Source organism: Hypanus sabinus, chromosome 22 (genome assembly GCF_030144855.1).
Source record: "Hypanus sabinus isolate sHypSab1 chromosome 22, sHypSab1.hap1, whole genome shotgun sequence".
Classification (NCBI taxonomy): Eukaryota; Metazoa; Chordata; class Chondrichthyes; order Myliobatiformes; family Dasyatidae; genus Hypanus; species Hypanus sabinus.
Genome location: NC_082727.1, coordinates 29321803 through 29337868, shown reverse-complemented (window position 1 = coordinate 29337868; position 16066 = coordinate 29321803). Strand labels below are relative to the sequence as shown.

General features: G+C 41.3%; 1 protein-coding gene and 1 long non-coding RNA gene across 14 annotated transcripts in view; one reads left to right on the top strand and one right to left on the bottom strand.

Moving 5' to 3' along the window:
* The window catches only part of ank3b (ankyrin 3b), a 615939-nt gene that overhangs the window by 257356 nt on the left and 342517 nt on the right, over window positions 1-16066 (bottom strand). The window lies entirely within an intron of this gene.
* LOC132379750 (uncharacterized) lies at window positions 1138-15291 on the top strand. The gene is made up of 3 exons (XR_009507525.1): window positions 1138-1367; window positions 8991-9044; window positions 14892-15291. It is a non-coding gene; the product is annotated as an uncharacterized LOC132379750 (long non-coding RNA).

Below are 16066 nucleotides of genomic sequence, written 5' to 3'. Positions count from 1 at the left end.
GGCAGTAACAAAAATTAACAATGATAGTAGGATACTCAGCAACCAAAAACTATTTGGACACTGCCTCTTGGCTTCTTATTTTACCAAGAAAACACACAAAAATATAAAGGCACAAATCTGGCTATTGAGACCATAGTTCGGAAGCTGATATTTATTACTCGATGTTTATTTACCTATTTTCTATAATAGTTGCATCTACCACTCTTTGTGTAAAAACTTATCTCTGACATTCTCCCTATGCTTTCCTCATTCTGCTTAAAATGATGCTATAAAAGTTTAATAGTTGCTACCGTGTTTCTGATATTAGTAAAGCACTGGCATTTCAAAATATCCTTTACTGGTTTAATGCATTTTGCAACATCCTGACAACCTGAAAGATGCTATACAAATACAAGTCCTTCTTTCTTATATATTAAACATGCAGTTTTGTAATTAACCCCACATATTACAATTCGGGTATCTTTCAATGTCTGAAGTTGCACTATGCATCTTATATGTTATGCGCTCAGAAAGCTTTACATAGCAAGCTTCTTACAGCAGAGTAGTGTGACTAAGTAGATGAGCTTTCACTCGGAGACATGCTGTACATCTTAGCAATGCTGCCATTAGTCAGCGACCCATAAACTCATCGTGAATAGAAGAGTGATACGGTAAACTGCAACATAATCGAACAGAAACCAAACTGAGTTGCAAGCCCTGCAGCCTTTTTAATCTTTGAGCACTTACTTGCTCTCGCAAGTCTGCTTCCTCCTGCACTGCCATGTCCTCCAGATGAAACCAGCTAATCCAATTACGAATGCTTTAATTTCAAAAACTCACTGTGGCATTACATCAGGTTTAAAAATACCAGCCAGAGTTGTGGCATTAAAAACATTATTAGTTGTTTTGGGCAGAAGTTGTTTTGGCCTGTGCAACAGAAGCCTTACCTAGTTTGCCCTCACAACACTCATGTATCCCTTCCCACAGTTCCTAGTGAGCTTACCATATTTATAGGGTCCCCTCACACAGGCTCCATGGAAATGTGATACAGATTTACCAGAATAGCAGCAGCAGCTGCTTCATGGCTACTCCTCTGCACTTGCTTATCAGATCCTCTTTTCTAAACTGCGTGACATTATTGGCTGCCCAAGTTAAAGACACATTTAAAATAAATCATCCATACTTAAGAAATAGTGTCCTAAATCATGCCTTCTTGAAGAGAGGCTAAGGGAGCTAGGGCTTTCCTCTTTGGAGTGAAGACAGACGAGAAGTGACTTGTTAAGTGTGCGAGAAGTGGAAAGCAGCCAGTGAGTGGGCGGGCCAGTGAAGGAGTGGAGATTTGAGGCTTTGACGAGAAGAGGCTGAGGACGAGCTTCACTCCAAGTGAGGTAAGGCTGGGTAAGTTCCTTTCAAAGGAGAAAGTTTCAAAAGTTGAGGCAAGTATTGGGTAGGACATGGCAGCTGAGATCGGCCCCATGGTTTGTTCATCCTGCAGCATGAGGGAAATCAGGGATACTTCCAGTGTCCCTGACGACTATGTGTGCAGGAAGTGTGTCCAACTGCAGCTTCTGGCAGACTGCATTGAGCGTCTGGAGCTGCGATTGGATTCATACTGGAGCATCCGCGATGCTGAGAAAGTCGTGAATAGCACATTCAGTGAGTTGGCCACACCGCAGGTAAAGGCTACACAGGCAGAACGGGTAAGGGTGGCCACTAGACAGCGTAGCAGTAGGCAGGTAGTGCAGGAGTCCCCTGAGGTCATCTCCCTCCTAAACCGATATACTGTTTTGGATACTGTTGGGGGAGATGTCTCATCAGGGGAAGGCAGCAGCAGCCGAGTTCATTGCACCATGGGTGGCTCTGCAGCACAGGAGGGAAGGAAAAGGAGTGGGAGAGCTATAGTGATAGGGGATTCGATTGTAAGGGGAATAGATAGGCGTTTCTGCAGACACAAACAAGACTCCAGGATGGTATGTTGACTCCCCGGTGCAAGGGTCAAGGATGTCTCTGAGCGGCTGCAGGATATTCTGGAATGGGAGGGTGAACAGCCAGTGGTCGTGGTGCACATAGGTACCAACGATATAGGTAACAAATGGGATGAGGTCCTACAAGGTGAATTTAGGGAGTTAGATAAACTAAAAAGTAGGACCACAAAGGTAATAATCTCTAGATTACTACCAGTGCCACGTGCTAGTCAGAGTAGAAATAGGAGGATATTTCAGATGAATATGTGGCTTGAAAAATGGTGCAAGGGGGAGGGATTCAAATTTCTGGGGCATTGGAACCAGTTCTGGGGGAGGTGGGACCGGTATAAACAGGACAGTCTGCACCTGGGCTGGACGGTCTGCACCAACTGGCAATGTCCTAGGGGGAGTGTTTGCTACTGCTGTTTAGGAGGCTTTAAACTAATGTGGCAGGGGGATGGGAACAAGTGCAGAGAGACAGAGGGGTGTAAAATGAGGGTAGAAGCAAAAAGTAGTAAGGTGAAAAGTAAAAGTGGCAGGCAGGCAAATCCAGGGCAAAAAGCAAAAAGAGCCACTTCTCAACATAATTGTATAAGGGCTAAGAATGTTGTAAAAACAAGCCTGAAGGCTTTGTGTGTCAATGCGAGGAGCATTCGTAACAAGGTGGATGAATTGAATGTGCAGACAGTAATTAATGAATATGATATAGTTGGGATCACAGAGACATGGCTCCAGGGTGACCAAGGATGGGAGCTCAACATCCAGGGATATTCAATATTCAGGAGGGATAGATAGAAAAGAAAAGGAGGTGGGGTAGCATTGCTGGTTAGAGAGGAGACTAACGCAATATAAATGAAGGACATTAGCCTGGAGGATGTGGAATCGATATGGGTAGAGCTGCATAACACTAAGGGGAAGAAAATGCTGGTGGGAGTTGTGTACAGGCCACCTAACAGTAGTAGGTGAGGTTGGGGATGGCATTAAACAGGAAATTAGAAATGCGTGCAATAAAGGAACAGTAGTTATAATGGGTGACTTCAATCTGCATATAGATTGGGTGAACCAAATTGGTAAGGGTGCTGAGGAAGAGGATTTCTTGGAGTGTATGCGGGATGGTTTTCTGAACCAACATGTCGAGGAACCAACTAGAGAGGAGGACATTCTAGATTGGGTATTGAGCAATGAGGAAGGGTTAGTTAGCAATCTTGTCGTGCGAGGCCCCTTGGGTAAGAGTGACCATAATATGGTGGAATTCTTCATTAATATGGAGGGTGACATAGTTAATTCAGAAACAAAGGTTCTGAACTTAAAGAAGGGTAACTTTGAAGGTATGAAACGTGAATTAGCTAAGATAGACTGGAAAATGATACTTAAAGGGTTGACGGTGGATATGCAATGGCAAGCACTTAAAGATTGCATGGATGAACTACAACAACTGTTCATCCCAATTTGGCAAAAGAATAAACCAGGGAAGGTAGTGCACCCGTGGCTGACAAGGGAAATTAGGGATAGTATCAAGTCCAAAGAAGAAACATATAAATTAGCAAAAAAAAGTGACACACCTGAGGACTGGGAGAAATTCAGAGACCAGCAGAGGAAGACAAAGGGCTTAATTAGGAAAGGGAAAAAAGATTATGAGAGAAAGCTGGCAGAGAACATAAAAACTGACTGTAAAAGCTTTTATAGGTACGTGAAAAGAAAACGATTGGTCAAGACAAATGTAGGTCCTTTACAGTCAGAAACAGGTGAATTGATCATAGGGAACAAAGACATGGCAGACCAATTGAATAACTACTTTGGTTCTGTCTTCACTAAGGAGGACATAAATAATCTTCCGGAAATAGTAAGGGACCGAGGTTCTAGTGAGATGGAGGAACTGAGGGAAATACATGTTAGTAGGGAAGTGGTGTTAGGTAAATTGAAGGGATTAAAGGCAGATAAATCCCCAGGGCCAGCTGGTCTGCATCCCAGAGTGCTTAAGGAAGTAGCCCAAGAAATAGTGGATGCATTAGTGATAATTTTTCAAAACTCCTTAGATTCTGGATTAGTTCCTGAGGATTGGAGGGTGGCTAATGTAACCCTACTTTTTAAAAAAGGAGGGAGAGAGAAACTGGGGAATTATAGAACAGTTACTCTGACGTCGGTGGTGGGGAAAATGCTAGAGTTGGTTATCAAAGATGTGATAACAGCACATTTGGAAAGAGGTGAAATCATTAGACAAAGTCAGCATGGATTTGTGAAAGGAAAATCATGTCTGACGAATCTTACAGAATTTTTTGAAGATGTAACTAGTAGAGTGGATAGGGGAGAGCCAGTGGATGTGGTATATTTAGATTTTCAAAAGGCTTTTGACAAGGTCCCACACAGGAGATTAGTGTGCAAACTTAAAGCACACGGTATTGGGGGTATGGTATTGATCTGGATAGAGAATTGGTTGGCAGACAGGAAGCAAAGAGTGGGAGTAAACGGGACCTTTTTAGAATAGCAGGCAGTGACTAGTGGGGTACCGCAAGGCTCAGTGCTGGGACCCCAGTTGTTTATAATATATATTAATGATTCAGACGAGGGAATTAAATGCAGCATCTCCAAGTTTGCAGATGACACGAAGCTGGGCAGCGGTGTTAGCTGTGAGGAGGATGCTAAGAGGATGCAGGGTGACTTGGATAGGTTAGGTGAGTGGGCAAATTCACGGCAGATGCAATTTAAAGTGGATAAATGTGAGGTTATCCACTTTGGTTGCAAGAACAGGAAAACAGGTTATTATCTGAACGGTGGCCGATTAGGAAAAGGGGAGATGCAACAAGACCTGGATGTCACTGTACACCAGTCATTGAAGGTGGGCATGCAGGTACAGCAGGCGGTGAAAAAGGCAAATGGTATATTCTAAAGGGATTGGACAGGCTAGATGCAGGAAGAGTGTTTCCGATGTTGGGGAAGTCCAGAACGAGGGGTCACAGTTTAAGGATAAAGGGGAAGCTTTTTCGGACCGAGATGAGGAAAAACTTCTTCACACAGAGAGTGGTGAATCTGTGGAATTCTCTGCCACAGGAAACAGTTGAGGCCGGTTCATTGGCTATACTTAAGAGGAAGTTAGTTATGGCCCTTGTGGCTAAAGGGATCAGGGGGTATGGAGAGAAAGCAGGTACAGGGTTCTGAGTTGGATGATCAGCCATGATCATACTGAATGGCGGTGCAGGCTCGAAGGGCCAAATGGCCTATTCCTGCACCTATTTTCTATGTTTCTATGTTTCTATGGTAGAGGCGTACAAACTGATAAAAAGGCATGGATCGAGTGGATGGCTGGAGACTTTTTCCAAGGGTGGAAATGGCTAAGAAAAGGGGGCATCATCTTAAGATGATTTCAGGAAGGTGCAGGGGAATGTCAGAGGTAGGTTTTTTTTTTACACAAACAATAGTAGGTGCATGGGAAGCCCTGTCAGGGATGGCAGTAGAGGAAGATACATCAGGGGCATTAAAGAAACTCTTAGATAGGCACATGGATGAATAAAAAAAAATGGAGGGCTATGTTGGAGGGAAGGATTAGATTGATCTTATAGCAGGTTAAAAGGGTGCTGTAATGGCCTGTGTTTGATATTCTACGTTCGAAGTCACCTCACTGCTTTCTGAGGATGTGCAAATTCCTCGTACATTCCTTCCTGCACAGTTTTGAACATTACACTGAATATTAAACAAGGAGAAGAAACAACAGCATGTGTTTACTTCGCACTTTTAGTGTAATAAAATGTCATGGCATTTCACAGCCATGCAAATAGATCGAATTCCACACAGAGGTATGCAATGAATATTAGAGTAGGTGGCCAAAAACCTTGGTCAGAGAAAACAGATTTTCTAAAGCAGAAAGGACAGGTAAAGAGTCAGAGAGTTTTAAAAGGGAAATTTCTAAGCATAAGCCCTCCACAGGTGAAGGTCGGACCTCTAATAATACGACAACAGAGATGCATGAGGGCTCAGAATCTGCAGAGGTTGTGGAAATTACCTTTGGGCAAATGTCCAATGACCTTAAGCATCACAGTCATGATCTTGCACAGGTAGTGGCAGCTGCTGAGCTCACCTGAGGGTTTTCTTTATAAATAGCCAGTTCACAGAACAGCCAAAAATTGCTTATGAACTCCCAAAATGTATCATGGGTAATAAATAATCAGGCTATGGATTTCCATTCAGCCCACAAGTGCATAACTTTTAAGAAATTAATTTCTGGTTTGCATGCCAAAGAATGGTCCTCTAATGGACAAGACAGAAGGATGGCACAGCAGCAAATGGCGCAATGCTGTTCCAGTTCCAGCAAAACCGGTTCAATTCTGCTGCTGTCTGTAAGGAATTTGTACGTTCTCCCTATGACCAGGCAGGTTTCCTCCCTCAGTCCAAGAGATGTGTAGTAGTTTAACTGGCGTGGCCCAAGCAGCATCCTTCATCAGGAACTTCCACCATCCAGGCCTGCTTTCTTCTTACTACTACCATCGGGCAGGAGATACAGTAGCCTTAGGCCCCACACCACGACGTTCAGGAACAGTTATTACTCTCCAGACATCCTGAACCAGCGTGGATTACTTCACTCACTTTAACACTGAACTGATTCCACAACCTAAGGACTCTACAACCCATGTTCTCAGTATTATTCATTTATTTGTACAATTTTTACAATTTATCAGTCTTCACCTGGAGTTTTTCATAAATTCTATTTTACTTCCTCATTTTCCTGTAGATGCCTTTAGGAAAACGAATCTCAAGACAGCATATCGTAACATATACAATATGCATTTTGATAATAAATTTACTTTATTGTTGACATTGACATGGGTGTAACTGGGTGGTGTGGGCTGACTATTTTATTTCTAAATAAAAATAAAATCAGGATCAGAATCAGGTTTATTATCACCTGCATGTATCGTGAAATTTGTTAACTTAGCAGCAGCTGTCCAATGCAATACATAATATAGAGAAAAAATAAAATAATAAATTTAAATCAATTACAGTATACATACTGTATATTGAATAGATTAAAATTGTGCAAAAAACATAAATAATATATATTTATAAAATGAGCTCGTGTCCAAAGGTTCAATGTCCATTTAGGAATCAGATGGCAGAGGGGACGAAGCTGTTCCTGAATCACTGTGTGTGTCTTCAGGATTCTGTACTCCTACCTGATGGTAACAGTGAGAAAAGGGCATGCCCTGGGTGCTGGAGGTCTTTAGTAATGCACACTGCCTTCCTGAGACACTGCTCTTTGAAGAATTCCTGGGTACTTTGTAGGCTAGTATCCAAGGTGGAGACAACTAAATTTATGACCCACTGCAGCTTCATTCCGTCCTGTGCAGTAGCCCCCCCCCCCCACCCCATACCAGACAGTGATGTAGCCTATCAGAATGTTCTCCACGGTACATCTATAGAAGTTTTTGAGTGTATTTGTTGACATACCAAATCTTTCAAACTCCTAATCAAGTATAGTTGCTGTCTTGCCTTCTTTATAACTGCATCGATATGTTGGGATCAGCAACAGAGATCTTGACGCCCAGGAACTTGAATCTGCTCACTCTGTCCATTTCTGATCCCTCAATGAGGATTGGTATATGTTCCTTCGTCTTACTCTTCTTGAAGTCCACAATCAGTTCTTTCATCTTACTAACGTTGAGTGCCAGGTTGTTGCTGTGACACCACTCCACTAGTTGGCATATCTCACTCCTGTACATTCTCTCGTCACAACCGGAGATTCTACCAACAATGGTTGTAATTGGACATACTCAATGTTTGTCAATATCCTGGAGAATCTCTTCCCCAGCAACAGAGACATTTTCAATCTTCCCAGGATGTGTACATCATAGATAAATCCAGTACAGTATTCACCACCTGCCTTAACTTCTCTCAAGGAAGTTATTAGTTTTCTTCTTGAACTGCCGAGTTTATCATGAAGGCATACCTGCAAAACTGTTTCTGCATCTACTTCTGTCGATAGATCCGCAATCCTTAATCAGAATGCAGTGTAATCTGAAGGACACATTGGTAATGGTGGTGTTTTAATGCAACATTCCCCTTGCCCTTCCTTCCTGCTCACCATGAAGATGTGCTGCCTGTAAACAGAAATGACTCAACCTTCAAAAGTGAATGCATTTATACATGTACCTGGGAAAGGTGGAGTGGTATAGTTATGAAAAAAAGATTAGTAGGGGTGCTTGCACTTCCACAGAGTTGGCGTGGGCAGATTTTTCAAACTGTATAACATTATGGATGAGAAAAAAGTGAAGAGGTGTAAAGATACATTTTCACCTAGAAACACTTCACTCCTTTTTATTGGGTGGTACATTGGAATATTCTGAGACTCAATGAGACCACCAAAGAAATAAAGCATAATTGATTATAACAAAAAATTTACTTTGTCATTTTGAGTAATCTGTTCCTTTCCAGCATAAATCAAATATTGTCATCCTTAGTTCAGTGGTAGCAATCTCATAGCTACCACTGTGATTTGTGCTCACAGCCTGGGAAGGAAATACCAATGTACTTGAACAGAATATCCTACAAAAAGTAGTAGATATGGCTCAGTTCATCGCAGGTAAAGCCCTCCCAACCAATGAGCACATCTACATGGAGCTCTGTCATAGGAAAGCCACATCATCAAAGACCCCCACCATTCAGGCCATGCCTACCTCTCATTGCTGCCATCAGGAAGAAGGTACAGGAGCCTCAGGACTCACATCACATCACATCACTGTTATTACTCCTCAACCATCAGGCTCTTATCCAGAGGGGATAACTTCACTCATCCCAAAACTGAACTGTTCCCACTTTCAAGGACTCTTCATCTCATGGTCTTGATATTTATTGCTTATTTTGTTGATTATTATTTTTTATTTGCCATTTTCTTTCTTTTGCACATTAATTGTTGTCCATCTGGTTGGGTGCGGTCTTTCATTGATTCTGTTGTTCTTGGATTTACTGTATATGCCCACAAGAAAGTGAATCAGTAGGTTATATATGGTGACATATATGTACTTTGATAATAAATCTGCTTTGAACTTTAAAATCTAGGCTCACAGTATGGTTCAGAGAATGCTCTACACAGCTGGAATCTTCGTCTTTCAGGTGAGACAAACACAAGGAACCATCTGCTCTTTTGTCAACATAAACAAATCCCACAGCAACATTCAAGAAAGGACAGAATAGTTATTACCTGGTCAGTGTTTATTCCTTAGTGTTGCCAAAAAAAGTTTATCTGGATATTATATTGTTGTTTGTGGAATCTTCTATAAACGCACAGTTGAGAGTATCCTAACTGGTTACACTATGGCCTGGTTTGGAAACACCAATGGCCAGCGACAGATCAGGCAAATCCCTCCCACCACCGAGCACATTTACAAGGAGCACAATCACAAGAAAGCACCATCCATCATCAGGAACCCTCACCTTCCAGGCCATGCACTCTTCTCACCACTACCCTCAGGCAGAAGGTACAGGAGCTTTAGGCCTCAAACCACCAGGTTCAGGAAGTAATTACCATGCAACCATCAGGCTGAGCCAGTGTGGATAACTTCATTCACCACAACTCTGAACTGATCCCACAACCTACAGACTCACTTTCAAAGGCTCCACAACTTTACAAGTCCTTGCTCGGTATTATTTATTTTTTATTTGCACAATATCTCTTCTTTTGCACATTGGTTGTTTGTCAGTCTTCATTTAAGCATTTTTTTTTGTAAATTCTTGCATTTCTTGTAAATTCCTACAAGAAAATGAATCTCAAGGTAATATATGGTAACACATATGTAGCTTGAGAATTTACTTTGACTTAGTGCACTGATCCCAAGTGACTGCAGGACAGGTAAATTATAGTGATTTATGAAACAGAAAGATGCTTTACTGTTGTATGCAGAAAATATAAGAGCAGGGAGATTATTATATTATTATTATTATGGGCCCTTGGTTAAGAACTGCAGAAATCACGTCACTGAAATGCAGCATAGTGTGGTAGCAGCTGACAGGTTTCAGAGGAGAATATGAGAATATTGCCTTGAGTGGAGCAGTTTAGTTAGAAGAAAAGATCAGGAAGAGGTTTTTTTTTACTTGAATTGGTCTGGGAGGAATTTGTTGAGTTTTATAATATTACGAATGAGCCAAAAGAGTGGAGAGGTTAATCGGAGGCATTAATTTTAGGTACTTGCAGAAGAATTAGAGGAAGATTAAAAAAACTTTCCACCTAGAACATGGTTAAGTGTTCAGAACTCACAGCTAATATGGGTGGCAAAGCGGAGCAGAAGTCATCAGCATTTTTTCAAAGTGTTGGATGAATGCCGAGATCAGGGTAGATCTCGTCTGACGGCGTGCACACAAATGCTACGATTTGCCACTGCATCTCATTATTATACTGGTAGGCAAAATTGCCTATGAAATACTTTAAAATGTTCCAAGTTGGTAAAAGGCTTTATTTAAATGTATACTTCATTGTTTTGCACCACAACAGCATGAAAAGTGATGGAAAACAGCTAATCTGTTCTCCAGGTGTAAACTAAAAACAGAACATTTAGCAATGAAAGATACGAACTACATGATGAATGGCCAGTTAGTTTGGTGTGTAGGTCATGAAAACAGCACAGTCAGCTCCAGGAGCACATAAACACTGTAAGAAGAAATCTGGGTCATGAACGACACTACATTTGGAAATCTCTCTGTTAAATGATGCTGCTTATCATTCATCAGTATGGAAATAATTCGGAAAATGTGTAGCTCGGGTGGTTGATGGTTGAGTTGAGTTGTTCTCCGATCTTGGCAATTCACTTGCAGACGTTTCGTCATCATACCAGGAGACATCATAGGAGAACAACTCAATTCAACCATTCATCAGTATAATTTGTTCCATATTTACTCAGTCATTTACTTCCATGCTGAGATTTTATTTGCTGTATCATGTTTTTTTTTACCTTGCCTTGTGAGGCATTTAAAGTGTGGCATCCATAAACAGTAGAAATAGCACAAATGAGCATCTTCCCACAAGCCAGACTGAATAGCTTCTCCCAATGCCAAGTGCAAACGTACACAGTAGAATATCAAATCAGGAAGTGTAATAATGCCGTGCATAACACTGTTTACAGTCACATTGCTTGTGTTCAGTCCTTACCCATAAATTAATGTTACACTCTATGGCATAATGTACAGGAAGTTATTTTACATTGATCAAATTATCCTGAAATAAAAATTGGAAAGATCTCAGGTATGAAGAAACTGCACAGGTGCACACAATGGAACATCTCCTTTATATTCTGTCAATGTTCTCATCAGACGGCCGAGAAGGCCAAGTCATTGGGTGGAGATGGATGGGTTCTTGATTAGTTAGGGTACAAAAGGTTACAGGGAGAAGGCAGAAGAACAGGGTTGAGAGAAAAATAAATCAGCATGATCCAATGGCAAGATGGACTCAATGGGCTAAATAGCTTAATTCTGTCCCTACGACTTGTGGTCTTAAATAGTTTTCTGTTATTCCATGGGATATAGGTGCTACCATTTGTTTTCCACCCCTAATTGCTCTGGAAAAGAAGCTAGTGTGTCTCCTCTTGAAGCACGGAAGCAGATGCAATCAGGTAGGAAGTTCCTGAATACAGACCTGGTGTTAATGCAAAACCAATAATGTAGTTCCGAGTGTGACTTAGTGGTGAAGGGGCTTTAATGACACAGTGGTAGTGAATACAATCGCTGCCTCGCAACACCAGAGACCCGACCTTGATGCGGTCAGCATGCCCTCTCTGCGATAGAAGCAGTTTTCCTCCCATTGCTCCAGTTTCCTCCCAAATCTTATAACTATGCAAGCTGGCAAGTTAATAAGCCACTATAATTAGACCAAAGTGTGTAGATGAGTGACATCTGATGAAAACACAATTAATGTGGATTATGTCAATGGATGGTTCATGGTCAGCCTGGAACTCATGAGCCAAAGGGACTATTTTTTGTGTCGTGTGTTGTCTATTCTATGAGCTTTGTCGATGGAACTTGCAGGTGACTCCATCCCTGAGTTGCTTCTGTGCTTCAAGAGGAGACTCACTAACACCTTTTCCAGGGCAATTAGGGGTGGGCAACAAATAGTAGTGATGCCAGTAGCACCTATATCCCATGGAAGAATAGAAAACTATTTCAGACCACAAGTCATAGGGGCAGAATTAGGCTACTCAGCCCATTGAGTCTGTTCCACCATTGGATCATACTGATTCATTTTCCCTCTCAACCCCGTTCTCCTGCCTTCTCCCTGTAACCTCTTACACCCTTACGAATCAAGAACCAGCCTCGTATGATTCTTCCCTCTATTAATTCCAACTACTAACACAGCACCTCAAATTCTTCCCCTGTGCTTACTCACTCTCATTTACCCCTTCTCAGCCGGCAGAGCTTCACTCACTAAGGACCACCTCCAGTGTTGTATTCAAACCTGCCAATAAAAACATGGCTTTTGTGGTTTAGAGTTGAAATTAAACAGTACCGCTCATATACATCCTCACATTTCACCATGGGCCACTATCCCACAAGACAATACAGTACCATGCCATTATCTCTCAGTTACTGACTTCATTTTCACTGGTCACCTTTTTTCCAAATCCTCTAAGCTCTTACAGCTCACCTCTCCATCCTGCCAAGATCTACCAGCAAGACTCTCTTGGAACTTTCGTCTGATCTTGCTTTCACGACACATATTTCTTCCGAACCTGACCCTATTCCTTCTGTCCTTGTCCAATTCCTACGCACTTCGGGCCATGGCACAGCTGATGCCCTCTGTGGCTTTGCCACTTTCCTGCCCCCAACTGGTTCATCTTCATCAACAATGATCAATTCCGCTACAATTCTATCCAACAGCTTAAAGGCCTGGAGATCTTTCAGTGCAAGATTCAAGACTCCAAGTTGATTTATCACACGGACCTCAAAACCTACAGTGAATTGCATCATTTGCATTAACAATCACCACCCAAGAGTGTGCCATGGGCAGCCTGCAAGTGTTGCTACACATTCCAGTGCCAAAATAGCATTTATACAAATGGTCGGCTTCTTCCTTGAACAGAGAGCCAACCAGTATTTCTCCACCATCATTCTCTTCCTCTTGGGCAAACTCATTCTTACATTTGCCTTCCCTTTTGACTCTACTCACTTTCTCTCAGTTGAAGGTGCAGTGATGGAAATCTGTACTCTGTACAAGGATAGAGACTTCCATAACTCACCTTCGACCCCACCTCATTCAAGAGATCGTTCTGAGCAATTTCTGCCACGTTCAAAAAGGTTCCACCACTACTCGCACTTTCACTTCCCATTTCAGCATTTCAAAGGGACAACTCCCTGGCCTGCCCTTATCTCCACCACCCACATCACAACATTTTCCCTTCAACTACAGGAGATGTACCACCCTTTAACTCTTCCCTTCCCACCATATAGGGCCCAAACAACCCTTTCCAGGTGAAGCAGCACTTGCTGCTTTCCCAGGTGAAGGACCATTACATTTAGTAGACCCCGAGATGGGAAAAATCAGAAACAAATTATACCATAAGACCATAAGACATAGCAGCAGAATTAGACCATTTGGTCCATCCAAATTGCCCCACCATTCAATCATGGCTAATTTATTTTCCCTCTCAATTCCATTCTCCCGCCTTCTTCCTGTAACCTTTGACACCCTTACTAATCAATAACCTATTAACCTCCACTTTAAATATACCCAATTACTTGGCCTCTACAGACAACCATGGCAATGAATTCCACAGATTCACCACCCTCTGGCTAAAGAAATTCCTCCTCATCTCTGTTATAAAGAATCAACCTCCTATTCTGAGGCTGCACCCTCCAGTCCTAGACTCTCCCACTATTTACAACTGCTTTGTGGAACACATCTGCTCAATCTGAAGGGATGACCATATACTTTGTTGTCTGTCACTTTAATTCTCTATCCCATTTCCCCGTCTGACCTATCTGTCCAGAAGACTTCTACACTTTTTAAGAACACATGTTTATGAGATGACTCCCCAGTCTCCACTCGGTCACAATGCATCCTTTGGGACCCCATGCTAAATTCAGCAAAGCTTGCTGTTTCTGTATATTTTAGAACAGGCTAGCTCTGCTGTAATATTAATTCTGATTTTTCCTCCACAGACAATGACTGATCTGTTGAACATGTTCAAAAATGTTGATTTTACTACTCAACAGCACTTCTAACGTGTATTCACAGTTTTACATGACCTGGTACATGTTTTCTTTCTAATATCCCTCATTACACTGTCAGACAGAAGGTTCTGTAAACAATGGGGTCATCTGGGCATCCCTGGCCTTTCACTTTTCCACTCTGTCCCTTTTTCAGCCTCCTGAGAATTTAAAACTAATTTGTTTTCTCACTCTTGTTGCATCTCTGCTTTTAACTTCTCATTCTTGGGGTTCTTCCAGGAGTCAAGAATGGCGATCAATCTGAATTCCAAGATTACAGTTTATTCTAGAGTACAAAGAAACGTACAAATGCTAAGCAAACTAAATAAATAACTGAGAAATGATGCTGAGAGGGGCATTAATGCTAAAGGTTGTAAGACAAAAGAACAAAGATCAAGTTAAAAGATGGCGCTTCTGAAAAATCTTTCATTTTTTTATAGATAAAGAAAATTCCTTAGATAGTGATGAATTAGTTAATAGGCTACATAATTAAAACAATTACATCACATGGGTAATGTTCTAATGCTTACCAATGAAAAATGAGGTCATAAACTTAGTTTAGCGGCTATATCACTTTCTGCCAGTGAGTGTGAAAAATACATGAAGTTGTTAAAGATCTTATAAGAAGTATTATTAAAAAAGTGGTTTCCAACTCTCTTGATGGAAGATATTTGATCTGAAATGTTAATTCTTTTGTTTGGTAGATGCCGTCTGAACTGCTGCTTTTTATTTGAAATTCCCAACATTTGTTTTACTTTTGATTTTCAGGAATGTAATCTGTGTACAAATTGCACTGCACATTCCCATTGAGAGGAAGGCCATCTATGGGGAAAAAGAACCAGCTGATCTACAAGTCACTATAAATCACTCTGCTTTTAAACTACAGGAATGTCAAAAATTTACACTTTTGTAGCATCTTTAATGCTGTAAGGCCTACTTTGTTTGCTGATTGTTCCTATATCTAATGGTCTTATTTGGGAGAAAGCAGGGGAATAGGGTTGAGAGGGATGGAAAGGCAGAGATGAATCAATGGTCCAATTGGCCTAATTCTGCTCCTGTGTCTTATGGTCAGAGAAGAATCACAAGGCAAAAACTGACCTTTAGCCATTTAATTAATTTTAGGTCTTGTGATCAAAAATGAACTGTTGGGGGTGGGAGAACAGGGAAAGGAAAAGGGAGGGGGAGGCAAGGGGGAAAGGGTAGGGGAAGAGGAGAGGGGGAGAAGGAAAGGGGAAAGACAGGAAATTAAAGAATCTAGGTGAAGTTGGGCTTGGAAAAAAAAAGAGAAATCTCAGTTCTATTTTCTCATTGCCTATTCTCCCACATACCACCAAAATCATAGTGGTACTCCACTTTTGATTGCTTGTGCATTTTCAACTTACAAGAGAATTTAAAGTCAAGGAGTGCTTTCCTGGGAATTGGGATAGGTTAATGAAAATAGAGATGCAGATTGAGTGGCATGGTACAAGTTCGGATTTCAGCAGCTGAGTCGGCAAGAGCTGAAATTTATCAAGAATCATTTACTGCTCATTGATCAAAACAGCCAAACATTATCTGTTTTGAACACAGTCAAGGTCAACAACCACTGCATCATAATTTATTGGCTTTAAACAAACTAGTTGAACATACAAGTGAAATGAAATTATTATTTCCTTTTGTGGAAAGACCTTTGAGAAAACTAGAACTTCCACATATATCAGTAAGGATCTTAATCGATAAATCTGTGAAATTGCTTGCAATATGATAGCCATGGAAATAAACAGTTCCTAAATCATAACATTGTAAAACAGTTGTATTATTTTGAGATATTAATGCCACAAATACTGAAGAGGTTTTGCAAGTTAAATCCCCCAAGTACTGAAACTGAATTCAGTAGTCTACAAAGTAGTTGACAGTCTTTTAATGAAGTGACTTTATTTAAAATAGATGGAATGATGACAGTA